A 15,743-nucleotide genomic window follows, 5' to 3' on the forward strand; every position below is an offset into this window, starting at 1 on the left:
AGCTGAAAAACCTGAAAGGCAAAGGCCATACGCACAAGGTTAGAACCGGTCAACACACACTCACACCTGCAGACACAAGCTCTCACAGACAGACACGGACAATCACGCTCTCTCACACGCTCTTCCGCTTACACGCTGACTGCGACCCTTACTTGAAACGCTATGTTGCCGCTTCGACGCGTCTTCTGACCGCGGCTCTTCGATGTCCGGCGGTAGATTCCGGGATAACGTGTAGGGACCCGGGGACCTGCGAGACGACAGAGACGACGGGAGGCGGTCGACGAGTGACTATCTGACAGCTAGGAGCTATTCCCGCTCCGGGTCCATAAATTTTGTACCCAAAACCCCCATAGAAGACAGATGAACTGTAAAGTTTTATAACTGCTCTACCTAACTGTGACTACGCGCCTGGGCAGGGCAGCTCCGATCGTAAGTGGCACGACAGAGGCATGTACAACATAAGCCAAGGTAGGTACATACAATATATGCACAATATAAGCCAACATAGGAACATACAGTATAAGTACATACAATATAAACCGACATAGGTACATACGACATAAGTACATACAATATAAGCACATACAGTATAAGCCAACATAGGTAGGTACAACCTAAGCACGTACAATATATGCCGACGTAGATACAATATAAGTGAGGACTTGACGTAACTCTCCGGAAGATTAATTGTTGAGCCCTATACCCTTTGAGAAGGCGCAAGCTACGGAACTACTGCGGTCAGGTGATGAGGGTCTAATATGCTCCCTCTAGAAGTCCAAGAGAATGGCACGGGAAGAGAAGGCGCTACCAAAGGTGAGAAGGAAGATGGATGAGAACGTCTCCTGTACTTCTTCCCGTCTCAAAAAGTAAAAATGTAACGATGCCGGAATAAGCGATATCCAGGAAGGTACACGAGTAAAATATGGCCGATACTGCAGAGAACAATGCCGATAAAGCCTCGAGATGTAACAAAGGCCTATGACGCAGAAATCAATGGACACGGACGACATAACACAGACACGGACGACATAACACAGACACGGACGACATAACACAGACACGAGTGAAAACTGCCTGGCAGTTCCACCTTATGGACCCAAGATTGCTAGTCCAAGATGAGTCATAGGCCGATGATGCCAAAGGAAAGAAAGCCCTAGGGCAATAGCATGTGATGATGAAATTTAACTCCTTTCAAGATGTTAGTGCCAAAGGACTTAAGAGGAAGCCTAAGAAGCTCAGTAGGCCTAGACAAGAAAGCGATGACTACGGCGTGACCGTGGCTAGAGCTCCGGACGTGAAGGCGAGCTCCTCGGGTGAAAAGATCCACGACGACGTCAAGAGTCAAAGAAGGCCGCCGACGCAAACCTCGCGAGGACGCGAAGACGGATCGGAACTGCCCTGCCCGGCGAAGACTCTGGTGAGGCTGAGGAGAAACCCTCTCCCTCTGCTTCCGAGGGGCCCGTCCCACTATGGGCCTCTCCTCTAAGCTAACATCAAATTGTCTCCTGTGATAGTAAAGGTTTTTCCCCTTCTCCCACCTACTGGCCCCGACACTTAGCTTTTGCAAGACGACCGGACAAAATCCATCGTCAGCCAGACGTGGACGGCGACATGTTCTCTACATCCGCTTCGGTGCTGCCGTTTCCAAACTTCAGCTATGCGCCTCCTCACGGTACCTAAGACAAAACAGAAAATGCAACTAGCGCCCTGCAAAAGAGGAATCCCCGGAACTCTGATGCACCGCTGCCCCGGCTCACCTGAAATCTTGATGCGACTCAACAGGCTGCCAGGAGGATACCTACAAAAGGAAAAGGTACAGGCTTAGCGTGCTGCCGCATAACGGTCACCTATGAGTCACCCAGCCTAAATGCCGACTCACCCGCTTGACTCTGTTCCTTCACACGCCTAGGGCAGCAATGACACCTGCAAAGAAACAAAGCAAAAAAAACCACACTGAGATACCGAGAAAAGACCACCACCCTGACCTGACAAGTACGCCCACCTACACCTTAAGCTTGCACCCACCGGCCCTCAGACATCTGGGATCAGAGACATCTCGCGAGAGAACTGCCTAAAAAAAAAAAAAAAAAACAAAAGGGATGCTGAGACTTTCACCAGAAACTGAGACCTGTGCGAGAACAACTGCTTCTGTCCACTGCTCACCTGGCACACTTGGCCTTGGCTGCAGCTATCTGCCTGGACTTCCTAATAATAAAGACAAAGAACAGTGCTGTAACATAGTCACCATTTATGCTTCCCCTGCAAATACAAACAGCAACTGACCTTCTCAGGGAAAACCCCCTGACCCAGGAGGGGCGCTCTGCCACAGATCTTAAATGTCTGCATCTGAAAGAAAGTTAGGAGAAAATTCAAACAACTGTAGGGTAACTTAACAGGTCCAAGCATCCTGTGTGAATCTAGGAATACCATCTAGAATACAACTACATCCCCCATTCCAAATTGCAGGTCTCCAGGACTTGTGCAATTACACCAGGCTATGCAGCAGGACAGAGCAGCTCCGGGACAAATATGTGCAGACACCCGTGACACAGGACAGGACACGACAAACGAGGGGACGCCACAAGGAGAAAAATCTCTTGGCGAGAAAAATGCCCGCGAGGACAGAGAGATTGCGGAACGAGATGACCTAGGGGAGACGGACGGCTCGGAGCTGATGAGGCTCAAAGAACCCTGCAGGAAGAAGATGCTAAGAAAACGATGTCTTCCGAGAACTGCACAAGCGGATGCCTGAAAAGCCTACGGTAAGAATGAGCTACCTAGCTTGGCGTTCTCACAAGTCCTAAGCCGCTATAATGGATCGTTGGGGTGTGCGGCTGTCGCTACCGCTCAGAACGAGACCTTCAAAGACATCTGACCGGATGCTTCTAAAGACAGATACGACTGCGATGCCTGTCGGGACTCCCGAGTCAAAAGGCCTGTGGCGTTGGGGCCGGGCCGAGGAACGCAAAGATCACAGATGCCAAGATGACCCTCAGACAGCTAAGGTAAAAAAAGACAAGTGACGTGACAGACCCAAACAACACAGAATGCACAAGAGACAAGTGACACGACCCACACCGGAACTGCTCTGCCCTGCGCACCTCAGCGCTGAGATCAAAAGAGACGCTTTCCCTTTAGGTGGCCTAATGAGACACTTCTTAGACATCCCCATCTCCAAAGCAGACTCAAAAATCCCTTCCGGGCAGTCCCAAGCCAGCACCCCGCTTCCCTCCCCTCAGTGGGTCGTAGCCCTCGACTTATCTTGCACACTTCTGGGCGTGCAAATCCCTGTCGAGTGCAAAAGAAGGCCACCTCCCCGTCTGGGAAGTTCCAGCTGTCACCAGGCTCTTATCTCTTCGTCTGCCAAGACAAAGAAAAGGAAACATCAGTGCACAATCTTAACAGCACACGGGCTAAAACCTGACAATTCTGCTACTCACCTTCTCCTAAGAGAGCCCTGGCGTTCGGGCCGCACGCTTCGGCCGTGCTCCGAGGCCGACGCTGCCGTCACGAGGTACGCCTAGGTTAAGTGGAGACAAGGTGACTGGGCACGGCTGAAACTGGAGTGGACCCCCTCTCCTCCTCCCTACCTCCCCGACTCACCGCAGCTCCTCGGCCGTTCCCGTGAGCTACCCAGACGGGACCTTGAAATACAAGATGTGTGGGCTTCATCACGGGGTCCCGTCATACTTCCGGAGGGCTCACGAGTGCAGGAAACCCGGTCCGTCCGCCACCTGATGACATGGGCTTAGCGTACGCCGAGTGGATGGCCTAAAGCACGCAAATGAGAACGGATGGTTAGAGGTGCACCAGAAACTGAGACCTGTGCGAAAACAACTGCTTCTGTCCACTGCTCACCTGGCACACTTGGCCTTGGCTGCAGCTATCTGCCTGGACTTCCTAATAATAAAGACAAAGAACAGTGCTGTAACATAGTCACCATTTATGCTTCCCCTGCAAACACAAACAGCGACTGACCTTCTCAGGGAAAACCCCTTGACCCGGGATTGGGGGCTCTGCTACAGATTTAATCTGCCTGCATCTGAAAGAAAGGTAGGAGTAATGTCAAACGGCTGCAGGATAACTTAACAGCACCAAACATGTCAATCTACGAATACAATCTAGAGCCCAACTACACCCCGCAGCAGAAATTTCAACTCCTGGGACTTGTCCTGTTACAGGCTATGCAGCAGGGCAGAGCAGTTCCGGGACAAATACGTGCAGACACCCGTGACACAGGACAGAACGTGACAAACGAGGGGACGTGACAGGGAGAGAGAGCTCTTGGTGAGAAGAATGCCGGCGAGCGCCGGGAGAATGCGGAACGAGATGACCTAGGTGAGACGGACCACTCGGAGCCGATGAGGCTCAGAGAACCCTGCAGGAACAAGATGCTAACAGAATGATTTCTTAAGAGAACTGCAGAGAGGAATGTTTTACGGTCCGAAGGCTCTAGCTAGCTTTGCATTCTTATCAGTCCTAATCGGCTTTAAGGGATCATTGCGGTGTGTGGCTGTTGACACAGCTCAGAGCAAGACCTTAAAAGACATCTGACTGGATGCTTCTAAAGAGAGATGCAATTCAGATGCCTGTCTGACCTCTGGAATCAAGAGTCCTATTGCACTGGTGCCCGTCCAAGGAATGCGGAGATCACGGATGCCAAAAATGAGGCCAGGGTTTCTGATAGGGCCCTCAAAGGGCTAAGGTAAAAAAGCCATATGACACGAAATACCCAAACACACAGAATGCACAATAGACAAGTGACACAACACACACCAGAACTGCTCTGCCCTGAGCACTGTGATCAAAAAAAACCCTTTCCCTTTAGGTGGCCTAAGTGGATACTTCTTGCACATCCCTGCCACCAAAGCTGATTCAAAAAACGCTCCCAGCGCCTCGCTTTCATCCCCTCTCAAGGTCGTAGCCCTCGACTTATCTCTCGGACATCCGGGGATGAGAATCCACGTCGCGTGCGAACGGAGGCCGCCTCGCCTGCTGGGAATTTTCTTACGATCACCGGGCTGTAGTCCCTTGCTCAACTGCAATCGAGAACACCAAACATCACTGCGTGATCTTAGCTGTACAACGGACAAAACCCAGCAATTCTGCTACTCACCGTTCTCCTCAGAATGCCCGGCTCCTTGGGCCGCACGCTTTGGCCGTGCTCGGAGGCTGACGCCGTCATCGCAGGGTATGCCTGGGTTGAGAAGAGACAAAGTGACTCGGCATTGCTGAAACCTAAGTGGACCCTGGCTCCCTCTCCCTACCTCGGCGACTCACCGCAACTCCTCGGCCCTTGCCAAAGGCTACCCGGATGGGACCTTGAAATACAAAATTTCAAGGCTTCATTACGGCCCTGAAATACTTCCAGAGGACTCACGAGCACAGGAAACCCGGTCCATCGGCTGGTTGGTGACGGGGGCTTGGCATACTCCGAGTGGATTGCCTAAAGCACACAAACAAGAATGGAGGCTTTAGAGTTGCACCAGAAATTGAGACCTGAGTGAGAACACCTGTTTCTGCAACCGGTCACTGCTCACCTTGACTGCAGAGATCCAGATTTAATGCCTAAAAATAAAGACAGAAAACAGTACTGTAACACACAGTCACCATTTATACTTCCACTGCAGAGACAAACGGTGACTGACCTGCTCAGGGGAACCCCCTCTCCAGGGACTGGGGGGGCTCTGCCACAGATTTAATCCACCTGCATCTGAAAGAGAGTTAGGACAAAAGTCAAATGGTTGCAAGATAACTTAACAGCTGCAAACACCTTATGCCAATCTAGGAATACCATCTAGAGTCCAACTACACCCTGCACTGCAAATTTCAAGTCCCCAGAACTTATCCTATTACACCAGGCTATGCAGCAGGGCAGAACAGCTCTGGGACAAATATGTGCAGACACCCGTGACACAGGACGGGACAAACAAGGGGACGCTAAACACAAACAACACGTTATGACACAAACAACACGTTATGATACGAACGGCGTGACACAAGGATGATAACTTCCTGGCAAGAAGAATAATGGCGAGGAGCGAGAGGATGCCAAAAGAGATGACCGATGCTCTGGCAGTGGTGGATGGAGGAGGCTCTAAGGAGCAGAAGAGCTCCTGGAGAAGACTGGAACAGAGTGACCCGTTAAAAGAACTGTTGGTCACAATGATCAGGATGGCTGTGAGACAATGCTACGTTTAGAATGCTTTCCATATCCATACAATCTGGTAAGCCCCAGGATGTTACAGCTCGTGGCTGGAAAGGATGGATGGTGATACGGCCGGGAAGGAGGCCTCAAAAGACGTCCGACTCGATGCTTCGGAGATGCGACCGAGAGAGATGGCCGAGCCCGCCGGTAAAAGAACGAACGATATCGGCGTCGTGCCGAGAAGTGCGAGCGTTCGAGAACCCAGAGATGCTGGCTGATGCTTGTGTTAAGGCCCTTGAGGGGAAAAGGCAGGGATATCTGATCCAAGGGACCCCAAAGACACACCAGATAACACGGTACATGGGACAACACAACACGGACCGGAACTGTTCTGCACTGCACACCCTACAGCTGCAATCAAAAGTAGAGCCTCTCCCTTTAGCTGTCCTAAGAGGCCCCTTAGAAGATATCCCTTTATCCTCTGCTAGTTTTCAAATCTATCCCAGGAATTTCCAATCCACTACTCCCATCTCCAGGCTGTGGCCCCGACTTATCTTTTGGGTGATGGGTGATGTGAATCCAGGTTGGACCTGAAATGAGTCTACCTCGGAGGGCCATGTGATCGCCTGTTAGCCTCTTAGTCAGTTACAATAAAGAACAGCAAAATCAATGCATGAGTTTAGTGTTACGTGGGCCAAATCCCAGCAAGTCAGCTACTTATCCTCTTCTGAGCGTGCCTGGGTCCTCAAGTCTCCAGCTTCATCCTGAGTCCAAGGCTATGGCTGTTATTATGAGTGGCACCTGGATTAGAGAGAGGCAAAGTTACATGGCATTTCTGTGAGTGCAGTGGATGAGCTCGTGTGCTGTACGACACACGAATGCCTCTGCTATGCTTGTGAAAAGCCTTGGGGGGGGTCCTCAAATAGACACCATTTCTCACCCTGCTACCTTCAAAACCCCCCACAATAACTCCTAACCGGGCACCCTGCTCACTCTCCCTCTCCTAGTCACAATCCTCAACTCATCTGAAGCCTCAATCTCAAACATCATCTTTGACACAGGGCAGATACCTTTTGTGACGCAATGAATCTGCTGAAAAAATGTTGTACTTGACACAACCTGGAGTTGCAGGAAGTTGGACTCCTCCTAAAAAAAAAAAAAAAAAAAAAAACAACAAAACAAAATCATAAATTACAAAACCACCTTACCACCCCTGAATGCAAAACCCAAATCATGAACTTAAATACTCCCTGTATTCAACGTTGTTTTCTTCACAGTCTCTTCAAAGCCTCTGTTGCTTTAGATGCCCAAAAGCACCTGCTGAAAACAACCTGAGATAAGCTGAAAGAGCCTCTTCACCAAAATGAGAGGAGAGCTCTTACCCCAGCAGATTCCAGAGAGGGAATGAAGGCCCCTGGTAAAGGCTGGGGTTAATATACCCCTGATTGGGCCCGCCTCTCGTTCCCACAATGCCTGGGAAAGGAGAGGGGCAAATCCCACCGGGTATAAAAGCCCTCAGAGTGGCTGCAGCTGTTTGGCTCCTCTGACTTGAATTCGAGGGGAGTAAAGGGCTTGCTACAGAAGAAAACTCTCCAGGGAAATGACAGCACTTTCTTTTTTGCTACAACTACTTGGAACAAAAGGGCAGAAAGCTGGTAAGAAATAAACTTTGTTTATTTGAAAATAAAAAAGAAATAAAACTTTGTTTTTAGGCAGCATAGCTAGATAAGTTGGGTAATTTGCTGTTAACTTATATAATTATTCCTCAGTGACTACTAAGTAGTACTCCACTTGTGACTAAGTAGGGTGGAGAAGAATACTAATTATATGAACAGTCTGTCTCCTTGGGACTACTACCTAGGGCTATCTACATTATAAATAAAAATAAGAAAAATAATAGCCTCCCAGGCAGCATAAAGATTAAGTACATGCCAGGCTTGCCCTGCTCTGAGATATTTAGTCCTAGGGTGCAGAAAGAAGTGCCCTGAAAGGTAGTTTTAAACCCTTAAAATGCTGAAAAAGACAGAGCCTCCTTCAAGTGAAGCCTTTAACAGGAGGAAATGGGGCAGTTACCTCCGCTGAAACTGATACAATGGCAAATGAATGTCTTCTGCCCTTTAATTCAATCCCCGAGAATATTGGGAAAAGAGGGGTTTTCCTCACTTTAAATCTCTCCAGTGATGAAGAAAGAGGGATTTTCCCCTCAATCCAAACCCTTAAGAAGGAGGGACAGCTGGGCTTTCCCCTCAATTTAAGCCTTAGGACAACACAAAGGGTTACCCTTAATTCAAATGCAGTTACCCTTAATTCAAACCCATAAAAAACATTATCAAGGTTTTCCCCTTCTATTTAATCTGGAAAATAATGGAAAATGGGGATTCCCTGTCAATTAACACCCCTAACAGCATAGAAAAGGCAGGGATTCTTTCCACTGAGACCATTAAAATTGCAGGGAAAGTGGATTCCCTCACGATTTGAACACAAGAAATAATGGAAAAGGAAGCTTTTTCTCTCAATTTAAACTCCTTTTCTCCTACTAAGCCCTCTCTTTTCTGGGACTGCTGTGGAAGGTCTGGGGGTTCTAGGGAAGGGCTGACACAATAAAAGGGGAAAGCTGAAAGCTCTCCCCTGGAACCCCACATGCTGCCTGGCCTGCTCAGGTGCTGACCCTTGGCAAGAGGGCTCTTCCCTTGGCATTTTCTCAAAGGGATGCTCCGTGCCCAGGTGGGTCTGGCTGCTCCCCAGTCCCTGCTGGATGTTCCAACCATAGCTCCTGGAGGAACGCTTGGAATAGCCCTGTTAGGCCCTCTGGACTAGCAGCTCCCTATGCAGGTGTGCCCAGGTAACTCTCTGAAAGCGGCTTGTCACACAGGGGGCTGCGACACTTTGGAGTGGGGGATGAGGTGAAGAAAGGTCCTGTGGGGAGTTCCCTCCCCCACGCAGCCCTTTGTCTGCCCCTTAAACAATGGGGTGTCAGACTTTGCTTTCCAAGGAAATTAACAGTCTTTCCTCTCTGTGTGCCCCTAGCCAAACAGGAATTGCATCCAAAATTGCAGACAGCGAACGATTTCTCACAGACCACAGATGCCAACACCAAGAACTCTTGCTGCCCTCGGGGTGAAGCACACCACCAGTGAACAGACATCAATACACGGTGAGAGAGAGTTTGGTTTTACAGGGAAAAGGACCAGCGATTGGGTCCAGAGGTCAGTGGCCCCAAATGACATTATGCAACCTCAAGGTCCGAACGGTGCAAGATTTACAAGGGAGCAAAACTGCCCCCACCGAAAATTCGGGCTGCCCTGGCAGTGACAAGAACCTCCTGCAAACTAGCATAAAAATCGGGAGTGGTGGTTTTTGTTTCACAGGGAAAAGGGCTGGGGATCAAGTTCAAGGGGCCTGTGGCTCTGAATAGGCGGTTCCCTCCACAAATCTAAGTAAGGCAGGCTGAGTCCCACACCCAAATTGTCACCACCAAGAATTTCTGCTGCCCTGACAGTCCCAAGGGAACCCTGCAAACTGACATCAGGAACCTGGGCTGGCCACTTTTCTTTCCCAAGGAAAAAGGCTGATCTTTGCATCCGGGGCCTGTGGCCCTGAAGTGGCCGGACACCTCCAAAAATCCAAACGATCGAAGATGTGTCGCAGACCCAAGCTGCCCCCACCTCAAACCTGTGCTGCCCTGACAGTCCCAAGGGAACCCTACAAACTGACATCAGGAACCTGGGCTGGTCACTTTTCTTTCCCAGGGAAAAGGACGGGTCTGTGTCTACAGGGGCCTGTGTCCCTGAGTGGTCGGACACCTCCAAAAATCCAAACGATCAAGGATGTGTCGCAGACCCAAGCTGCCCCCAGCTCAAACCTGTGCTGCCCTGACAGTCCCAAGAGAACCCTACAAACTGACATCAGGAACCTGGGCTGGCCACTTCTCTTTCCCAGGGAAAAAGGAGCGGTCTGTGTCTCCAGGGGCCTGCGGCCCTGAAGTGGCCGGACACCTCCAAAAATCCAAACGATCGAAGATGTGTCGCAGACGCAAGCTGCCCCCAGCTCAAACCTGTGCTGCCCTGACAGTCCCAAGGGAACCCTACAAACTGACATCAGGAACCTGGGCTGGCTACATTTCTTTCCCAGGGAAAAGGACCGGTCTCTGTCTCCAGGGGCCTGTGGCCCTGAAGTGGCCAGACACCTCCAAAAATCCAAACGATCGAAGATGTGTCGCAGACCCAAGCTGCCCCCACCTCAAACCCGTGCTGCCCTGACAGTCCCAACGGAACCCTACAAACTGACATCAGGAACCTGGGCTGGCCACTTTTCTTTCCCAAAGAAAATAGCTATCTTTGCCTCCAGGGGCCTGTGGCCCTGAAGTGGCCGGACACCTCCAAAAATCCAAACGATCGAGGATGTGTCGCAGACCCAAGCTGCCCCCGGCTCAAACCTGTGCTGCCCTGACAGTCCCAAGGGAACCCTACAAACTGACATCAGGAACCTGGGCTGGCCACTTTTCTTTCCCAGGGAAAAGGACCAGTCTTTGTCTCCAGGGGCCTGTGGCCCTGAAGTGGCCGGACACCTCCAAAAATCCAAACGATCGAAGATGTGTCGCAGACCCAAGCTGCCCCCACCTCAAACCTGTGCTGCCCTGACAGTCCCAAGGGAACCCTACAAACTGACATCAGGAACCTGGGCTGGCCACTTTTCTTTCCCAGGGAAAAGGACTGGTTTTTGTCTCCAGGGGCCTGTGGCCCTGAAGTGGCCAGACACCTCCAAAAATCCAAACGATCGAAGATGTGTCGCAGACCCAAGCTGCCCCCAGCTCAAACCTGTGCTGCCCTGACAGTCCCAAGGGAACCCTACAAACTGACATCAGGAACCTGGGCTGGCCACTTTTCTTTCCCAGGGAAAAAGGACCGGTCTGTGTCTCCAGGGGCCTGTGGCCCTGAAGTGGCCGAACACCTCCAAAAATCCAAACGATCGAAGATGTGTCGCAGACCCAAGCTGCCCCCACCTCAAACCTGTGCTGCCCTGACAGTCCCAAGGGAACCCTACAAACTGACATCAGGAACCTGGGCTGGCCACTTTTCTTTCCCAGGGAAAAGGACTGGTTTTTGTCTCCAGGGGCCTGTGGCCCTGAAGTGGCCAGACACCTCCAAAAATCCAAACGATCGAAGATGTGTCGCGGACGCAAGCTGCACCCAGCTCAAACCTGTGCTGCCCTGACAGTCCCAAGGGAACCCTACAAACTGACATCAGGAACCTGGGCTGGCCACTTTTCTTTCCCAGGGAAAAGGACCAGTCTTTGTCTCCAGGGGCCTGTGGCCCTGACTGGCCGGACACCTCCAAAAATCCAAACGATCGAAGATGTGTCGCAGACCCAAGCTGCCCCCACCTCAAACCTGTGCTGCCCTGACAGTCCCAAGGGAACCCTACAAACTGACATCAGGAACCTCGGCTGGCCACTTTTCTTTCTCAAGGAAAAAGCCTGATCTTTGCTCCAGGAGCCTGTGGCCCTGAAGTGGCCAGACACCTCCAAAAATCCAAACGATCGAAGATGTGTCGCAGACCCAAGCTGCCCCCACCTCAAACCTGTGCTGCCCTGACAGTCCCAAGGGAACCCTACAAACTGACATCAGGAACCTGGGCTGGCCACTTTTCTTTCCCAGGGAAAAGAACTGGTCTTTGTCTCCAGAGGCCTGTGGCCCTGGAGCGGCCAGACACCTCCAAAAATCCAAACGATCGAAGATGTGTCGCAGACCAACGCTGCCCCCAGCTCAAACCTGAGCTGCCCTGACAGTCCTAAGGGAACCCTACAAACTGACATCAGGAACCTGGGCTGGCCACTTTTCTTTCCCAGGGAAAAGGACCAGTCTTTGTCTCCAGGGGCCTGTGGCCCTGACTGGCCGGACACCTCCAAAAATCCAAACGATCGAAGATATGTCGCAGACCCAAGCTGCCCCCACCTCAAACCTGTGCTGCCCTGACAGTCCCAAAGGAACCCTACAAACTGACATCAGGAACCTGGGCTGGCCACTTTTCTTTCCCAGGGAAAAGGACCAGTCTTTGTTTCCAGGGGCCTGTGGCACTGAGTGGCCAGACACCTCCAAAAATCCAAACGATCGAAGATGTGTCGCAGACCCAAGCTGCCCCCACCTCAAACCTGTGCTGCCCTGACAGTCCCAAGGGAACCCTACAAACTGACATCAGGAACCTGGGCTGGCCACTTTTCTTTCCCAAGGAAAAAGGTTGATCTTTGCCTCCAGGGGCCTGTGGCCCTGACTGGCCGGACACCTCCAAAAATCCAAACGATCGAAGATGTGTCGCAGACCCAAGCTGCCCCCAGCTCAAACCTGTGCTGCCCTGACAGTCCCAAAGGAACCCTACAAACTGACATCAGGAACCTGGGCTGGCCACTTTTCTTTCCCAGGGAAAAAGGCTGATCTTTGCCTCGAGGGGACTGTGGCCCTGAAGTGGCCGGACACCTCCAAAAATCCAAACGATCGAAGATGTGTCGCAGACCCAAGCTGCCCCCACCTCAAACCTGTGCTGCCCTGACAGTCCCAAGGGAACCCTACAAACTGACATCAGGAACCTGGGCTGGCCACTTTTCTTTCCCAGGGAAAAGGACCGGTCTTTGTCTCCAGGGGCCTGTGGCCCTGAAGTGGCCGGACACCTCCAAAAATCCAAACGATCGAGGATGTGTCGCAGACCCAAGCTGCCCCCACCTCAAACCTGTGCTGCCCTGACAGTCCCAAGGGAACCCTACAAACTGACATCAGGAACCTGGGCTGGCCACTTTTCTTTCTCAAGGAAAAAGCCTGATCTTTGCCTCGAGGGGCCTGTGGCCCTGAAGTGGCCGGACACCTCCAAAAATCCAAACGATCGAAGATGTGTCGCAGACCCAAGCTGCCCCCACCTCAAACCTGTGCTGCCCTGACAGTCCCAAAGGAACCCTACAAACTGACATCAGGAACCTGGGCTGGCCACTTTTCTTTCCCAGGGAAAAGAACTGGTCTTTGTCTCCAGGGGCCTGTGGCCCTGAAGTGGCCAGACACCTCCAAAAATCCAAACGATCGAAGATGTGTCGCAGACCCAAGCTGCCCCCAGCTCAAACCTGAGCTGCCCTGACAGTCCTAAGGGAACCCTACAAACTGACATCAGGAACCTGGGCTGGCCACTTTTCTTTCCCAGGGAAAAGGACCAGTCTTTGTCTCCAGGGGCCTGTGGCCCTGAAGTGGCCAGACACCTCTAAAAATCCAAACGATCGAAGATGTGTCGCAGACCCAAGCTGCCCCCAGCTCAAACCTCTGCTGCCCTGACAGTCCTAAGGGAACCCTACAAACTGACATCAGGAACCTGGGCTGGCCACTTTTCTTTCCCAGGGAAAAGGACCAGTCTTTGTTTCCAGGGGCCTGTGGCCCTGAGTGGCCGGACACCTCTAAAAATCCAAATGATCGAAGATGTGTCGCAGACCCAAGCTGCCCCCACCTCAAACCTGTGCTGCCCTGACAGTCCCAAAGGAACCCTACAAACTGACATCAGGAACCTGGGCTGGCCACTTTTCTTTCCCAGGGAAAAAGGCTGATCTTTGCCTCCAGGGGCCTGTGGCCCTGAAGTGGCCGGACACCTCCAAAATCCAAACGATCGAAGATGTGTCGCAGACCCAAGCTGCCCCCAGCTCAAACCTGTGCTTCCCTGACAGTCCCAAGGGAACCCTGCAAACTGACATCAGGAACCTGGGCTGGCCACTTTTCTTTCCCAGGGAAAAGAACTGGTCTTTGTCTCCAGAGGCCTGTGGCCCTGGAGCGGCCAGACACCTCCAAAAATCCAAACGATCGAAGATGTGTCGCAGACCTAAGCTGCCCCCAGCTCAAACCTGAGCTGCCCTGACAGTCCTAAGGGAACCCTACAAACTGACATCAGGAACCTGGGCTGGCCACTTTTCTTTCCCAGGGAAAAGCACCAGTCTTTGTCTTCAGGGGCCTGTGGCCCTGAAGTGGCCAGACACATCCAAAAATCCAAACGATCGAAGATGTGTCGCAGACCCAAGCTGCCCCCAGCTCAAACCTGTGCTGCCCTGACAGTCCCAAGGGAACCCTACAAACTGACATCAGGAACCTGGGCTGGCCACTTTTCTTTCCCAAGGAAAAAGGCTGATCCTTACCTCCAGGGGCCTGTGGCCCTGAAGTGGCCGGACACCTCCAAAAATCCAAACGATCGAGGATGTGTCACAGACCCAAGCTGCCCCCACCTCAAACCTGTGCTGCCCTGACAGTCCCAAGGGAACCCTACAAACTGACATCAGGAACCTGGGCTGGCCACTTTTCTTTCCCAAGGAAAAAGGCTGATCTTTGCCTCCAGGGGCCTGTGGCCCTGAGTGGCCGGACACCTCCAAAAATCCAAACGATCGAAGATGTGTCGCAGACCCAAGCCGCCCCCACCTCAAACCTGTGCTGCCCTGACAGTCCCAAGGGAACCCTACAAACTGACATCAGGAACCTGGGCTGGCCACTTTTCTTTCCCAGGGAAAAAGGCTGATCCTTACCTCCAGGGGCCTGTGGCCCTGAAGTGGCCGGACACCTCCAAAAATCCAAACGATCGAAGATGTGTCGCAGACCCAAGCTGCCCCCAGCTCAAACCTGTGCTGCCCTGACAGTCCCAAGGGAACCCTACAAACTGACATCAGGAACCTGGGCTGGCCACTTTTCTTTCCCAGGGAAAAAGGACCGGTCTGTGTCTCCAGGGGCCTGTGGCCCTGAAGTGGCCGAACACCTCCAAAAATCCAAACGATCGAAGATGTGTCGCAGACCCAAGCTGCCCCCACCTCAAACCTGTGCTGCCCTGACAGTCCCAAGGGAACCCTACAAACTGACATCAGGAACCTGGGCTGGCCACTTTTCTTTCCCAGGGAAAAGGACTGGTTTTTGTCTCCAGGGGCCTGTGGCCCTGAAGTGGCCAGACACCTCCAAAAATCCAAACGATCGAAGATGTGTCGCGGACGCAAGCTGCACCCAGCTCAAACCTGTGCTGCCCTGACAGTCCCAAGGGAACCCTACAAACTGACATCAGGAACCTGGGCTGGCCACTTTTCTTTCCCAGGGAAAAGGACCAGTCTTTGTCTCCAGGGGCCTGTGGCCCTGACTGGCCGGACACCTCCAAAAATCCAAACGATCGAAGATGTGTCGCAGACCCAAGCTGCCCCCACCTCAAACCTGTGCTGCCCTGACAGTCCCAAAGGAACCCTACAAACTGACATCAGGAACCTGGGCTGGCCACTTTTCTTTCCCAAGGAAAAAGCCTGATCTTTGCCTCCAGGGGCCTGTGGCCCTGACTGGCCGGACACCTCCAAAAATCCAAACGATCGAAGATGTGTCGCAGACCCAAGCTGCCCCCACCTCAAACCTGTGCTGCCCTGACAGTCCCAAGGGAACCCTACAAACTGACATCAGGAACCTGGGCTGGCCACTTTTCTTTCCCAGGGAAAAGAACTGGTCTTTGTCTCCAGAGGCCTGTGGCCCTGGAGCGGCCAGACACCTCCAAAAATCCAAACGATCGAAGATGTGTCGCAGACCAACGCTGCCCCCAGCTCAAACCTGAGCTGCCC

General features: G+C 52.1%; 2 long non-coding RNA genes across 2 annotated transcripts; both read right to left on the bottom strand.

Moving 5' to 3' along the window:
* Positions 1-639: 639 nt before the first annotated feature.
* On the bottom strand, positions 640-1,926 carry LOC128802669 (uncharacterized). The gene is made up of 3 exons (XR_008435538.1): positions 1,880-1,926; positions 1,758-1,798; positions 640-1,676 (listed from the first exon to the last, which is right to left on the bottom strand). It is a non-coding gene; the product is annotated as an uncharacterized LOC128802669 (long non-coding RNA).
* A 3,466-nt stretch (positions 1,927-5,392) lies between these two features.
* On the bottom strand, positions 5,393-5,871 carry LOC128802664 (uncharacterized). Its single transcript, XR_008435535.1, has 3 exons — positions 5,649-5,871; positions 5,541-5,568; positions 5,393-5,446 (listed from the first exon to the last, which is right to left on the bottom strand). It is a non-coding gene; the product is annotated as an uncharacterized LOC128802664 (long non-coding RNA).
* Positions 5,872-15,743: the final 9,872 nt, after the last annotated feature.

The sequence above is a fragment of the Vidua macroura genome, unplaced genomic scaffold, assembly GCF_024509145.1.
Source record: "Vidua macroura isolate BioBank_ID:100142 unplaced genomic scaffold, ASM2450914v1 whyUn_scaffold_136, whole genome shotgun sequence".
In the NCBI taxonomy this organism is placed as follows: Eukaryota; Metazoa; Chordata; class Aves; order Passeriformes; family Viduidae; genus Vidua; species Vidua macroura.